Genomic DNA, 4,950 nt, shown 5'->3' with positions numbered 1-4,950 from the left:
ATTGATCATTTGGAACTGAAGTCATCTTTGTTGTAGGGAAAAGTATCCGATTCGGATGACCCTATCCCACTCTAAGGATGATAGTACCTCAGCAACAACTGTAAATAAAACTACTTAAGGTTTACTTCTTTATGAAAGCAAGAGAGAATGAAGAAATGCACTAACCGTTGCCTTGCGCTTAATATTTGCTCCAATCTCTTCTCTTTGCTGCTTGCTCCTAGCTCTTTGCTCTTTTGCTGGCCCAGCTACAATGAGATCCTGCAAAATAACAAAGAAGGAAACTACAAGAAGCATGCAATCATAACTGATTCAAGGATTAGCATAAATCAAATATACAATCATCACAATACATCATTGAAACAAGTGCATATAGAAGAACCTCAATAGCTTTTATTAATGGAAGAAGTAAAGTTCTGAGAAGGTTACAACCATTGAAGGCCCCAATCCAGCAACACCTCCCAGCAGAAAGAATTTATCCTCTTCACCTCCTTCAAGCAATCACCCAATAGTTCTATAGTGAAACCAACAGCATATCATTACTTTGCACAAAATTCCAGCCTCCTGAGCTCATAGGAGAGAGCTCAATATATAGATGAATTGAGAAAGGATGAGTCAGCTCGCAACTGATGTGTAGCTGCCTTGTGTCCCCTCTCTCTTTAGTTGATCTTCATTTCTTGAGTCCACTTGGAGAACCTTGCTTCCACTTGGAGAAACAGAGCCTCTGACTCATCACAAGGCGAAATCCCTGATCCAAGTGTCATTTTTGGAAGATTCCAGAGTAATGACTCAGTGTGCCACTTGTCCCATCTCGCTCAGCGCAGGTGGCCTTTGTTCTACCTGCTTTGCAACGCAGGTACACCATGGAGGAGTTGAGTTTCAACGCAGAAGCCTAGTGGAGCACCTGCTTTGATTTCAGGATTGCTTGTTTTTGAGTGTTTTCAGGTGGAGAACTGATCTGAGAGCTGTTGGTTTGCTGACCTTGTTCCTCTAGGGGTAGGAACATCATGTTTAGGGACTTTGGATCCCTTGGATTATTGACAATTCATGCTTGATGCTGCAAGGCACAAAATTGTCTATAACAGATGCCCCCTAAAGTATGAGGTCATTTATCGGGTGAAATGCTTTATTAGGAGGATCCGAAGTTCATTCAATCTGCTGAGAAGTGTCCTATAATAAGATACAATACAATACATTATTTTTCATTCTTTTTCATGATCTAGCTGAGGCGGGCATTCCCATGCTCAGCTTTATAAATTCATTTTGGTACATAGCACAGACGATCGTCTGATGATAGACTGATAATTCTCTGCTGAAATTATCATCCTTTGAGAAGGATGATCATCTGCTGCAATGATGTACATATCAAATGTCTTTATATCCTGAATATATATCGCAGCCCGGATGGATGAAACTAGATCCGGGGTCTTCAATCTCTTCCGATCTTCACTCGATGTACAAGTCGATCCATGTGAGAATTTCTTGAAGTCGAACATGGAAAGACATCGCTTGATTACCGGTCAATGATGTAAACCGTTAACAAGCGTGAGAGGAATCACCGATAAGGATGATGACCCTCAAGGTACAGCAGTACAATTCACATGGTGGGAATAAAGGACTTGGCGTCGACCACTATGCAAAATCCTCTGGTCGAAGGTCATTGATGTATACCTGTCGCCGGAAGTGAGAAACTTGCCATTGAGGCATGCAAGCTTCAAAGTACTGAAGGGGTTGTTCCTAGATCAACTCCTTGGATAATGAGCTGATGTCGACAAGGAGCGATCCGTCAAAGGAGGGCCTTAATGAATCCCACATCAGTGACACGGAACGGAGCTAGTGATTGTGATGAGGTGAAAACAAACTGTGATGTATGATTCAGGGTGGCGGTCATGAAATGGATGAAGGACAATGTATGGCAGTGGATGGGACACGGTTGACTCTTTGCAGAACGACATCTCTTGAACATATAACGACACTGATGTGATGGATCGGTAGCATTACCCTAACTATGGATGGTGTGGCGAGGACCATGGTGATGAGACCGGTGAATGAAACAACCCAACCCGATGTGATACGGAGGACAAAGTGTCATGTTCAAGAGCGACTTGCTACCATTAAAGCTGTGAGGTTCTCCCAATTTTTCCCCAGTCATTGCTGACCAGTACCTCTTTATTTTTGTCAAGCTTGAGGAGGATAACATATGCTTGTTCTATAACCTGCCCTTCGGGCAAGCCCATCGCTATGTTTTAACGAGCCTAGCGATAGGGAAACTCGTTCTCGTCTAAAGACAAGTTTGTCGCTATTTAATGAATTTAACGAGTCTAATGACAAGGATAACTCGGTCCTTTTCATTTTTAGAGAGTCTGAAAAGGTGCGTAAAGTCAACTCCAGAATTCCTTTTTCGTCATTTAATCCCTTAAGTCCGAAAAAGTATAAAACAATACAGAAGGGATGAGTTTCGGTACTTTTAACGAGCCGAACAAAACAAGCGCTCGATCTTTTTGTGCAATAATCCCTCAGGTCCAAAAAGATTAAAATCTAGAGGAGGGATAGCTCTTCCGGTCGTTTAACGAGCTGGAAGGCCAAAACTCGGCAAACTTTTCATATTCTACGAGTCAGGAGAAAAGAGCTCAAAGAAGACTCGTCTTTTGAGGAATGAGTGATAAACAGGGATAGCAACAGATTCCAGGTACAGGTTGGAATTTTCCAATCACGGCAGTGTCACAAGGATGGCTAAGTGAAATCACTCTTTGCAGCTGTTCCTCAAAAAGGGTAAACAAACATATGGAGATGAACGATTGGCCAAATGAACGGATGGAGGTGATGGCATATAAACGCGACCAATGGCTTTTAATATGGCTGTCAAAGGTTACATTTACCAAGGTTATTTACCGGTTCATTTTTTCTGGGTGAGCTTGAACTCTAGGGGAAGATTGCTCACAACTTATGTTTATTTTTTAACGAGCATGAACTATGTGCTAAAACTGCTCGGATCTTGCGTTTATTTTTTAACGAGCATGAACTGTGTGCTAAAACTGCTCGATATACCAGTCATAATACAAGAAACGCCTCAGGTGAGATAGCTATTTTTTAAGGAGCTTTATCTCACGAAGCTATGCTCCTATTTGGCAAGTTTTAACTTTTGCCCCACATCCTTTCTTTGTGCAAGCTGGAAATGGCTAATCCTACGAGTTTAAAGGGTTAGACCTACAGGTTTAAAGGGAGGACCTAAAAATTTAAAAAATAAATAGTCGTCCCGTGCTTGCACTCCAAAAGGTTCGCATGCCCCAAGGTATAAAGTATAATTTCAAGGCGCTGCCTCTTTCTTACTATCCGAAAAAATGGTTCTGTTCGCTGCCGCAAACTAAACTCTTTTTCCCGGCGATGTCTATCACTAGGTTACTAAAGACGGTGGCCACTTGTTGCAGCAATAGAATCTCTTTCTTTGGAGGCTACCCCTACTTATCCTTCAAAACATATGTTTTAATGGGTGAGGCTTGCCTTCAAAGATGGTTACTGCTTGCTGCCGCAAATGGTCCCCTTCCTCGGTATCCTAATTATCTAGACAAGGGGAGCGAGAAACAGATTATCCCACTCTCATAACTTTGACAAAAGAATCTTATTCTAGAACAACCCTCTCTTCCTTCTTTCGGACGGGGTACGGACTAGTCATATTCTTCTGCGGAAATTAACTTTATACCCAAGGTTTCCTCTGCCCAAGGCAGGCCAGGGTGCATGCCCCCTGGGTCCCAGTTACATCTTTCCGAATCACTCGCATTCATCGGGAAGTAGAACCGGGGGTGGAGGCATTCCTTGAGTGAATAAACCGTTAAGGGATGGTATTTGACTATTTGCGATGCGTGATCCTGTAAATGAAAGTTGGTCGACGAGCTTGACCATTCTTCCTTCATGCGGAAAACACATAACTCTGAAGAGTGAGGACACTATTGCCTCCATGCAATATATATAGTCTCGTCCAAGGAGTAATTTATAAACCAAGGGTCCCTGGACGACCATGACGTTCATATGAACTGTCTTCCCCTTCAATGTAATGGGAACATTGGGGAGAATCCCTAAAGGGCGACTGGTTCCTTTATCAAAACCTGATAGATTTCTCATCTCAGGTAAAAGCGCCGGGGAACTCAGTGCTTTCCAAGCAATAGAGGAAAGTATACTCACAGATGCCCCTTCATCAATGATGGTTCCAGCCATTACCATTCTATAGATTTGGACAATGATTCTGAATGGTATACTGGCTGGTAACCGGGGTCTGCCTAGATGATTCCAATCAAAGGATACAACTAGGTTGCTTGGTGGTGGGACCGAATACACGGCCGGATACGACCCTGACGATGTTCCTTCCTGCGATAAAGGAATGGGCGCATTGCCCTGATGCTCATCAGAGTCTGTGTTGATGAAAAGAATCTGGATGGTGCCATCCTTATTCTCTTCAGTGAGGGTGTCATTTGAAGATGAATCTTCAACGACGGTGTCATTTGAGGATGAAACCTCTGAAGGAAGAACCGGGTCAACTGCTGTTTCGACCTTTAGACTTTCGTCTGGTCTGGATTCAGTAGGTTCATTCTCAATGACCGACACTTCAGCTGACCACTTGAGCGGGCCAGCTGGATTTTCAACTATCGAGGGATTAGGCACGAGTTTTTGGTATCCAGGAGGAAGTCGTAACGGTGATACCGGACGATCTTCCAAAACTCTCTTCGCCTCATCTAAGAATGGACATCGGTGGATGGCGTGATCGCCTTCACACAGTCTGCAGGGTGATCTTGGTCTCCCTCTTTGTTCTTCACTCTCGCTAGTTGACGGAATGCAATTAACATGTCTATCAGAGGTTGATGCTACCGGATTGTGCAACCTGGGGGACCAGTCCCTTAGTATCCGGGGAATACAAGGACAATCACGGTGGAAGTGGGTCCCTTTGCAAATGACACATGG

Source organism: Pinus tabuliformis, chromosome 8, assembly GCF_031772625.1.
Source record: "Pinus tabuliformis cultivar Carrire ecotype Pingquan chromosome 8, CPIR1, whole genome shotgun sequence".
Lineage (NCBI taxonomy): Eukaryota > Viridiplantae > Streptophyta > Pinopsida > Pinales > Pinaceae > Pinus > Pinus tabuliformis.
The sequence above is the reverse complement of the archived record's forward strand: the minus strand, read 5'-3'. Positions refer to the sequence as shown.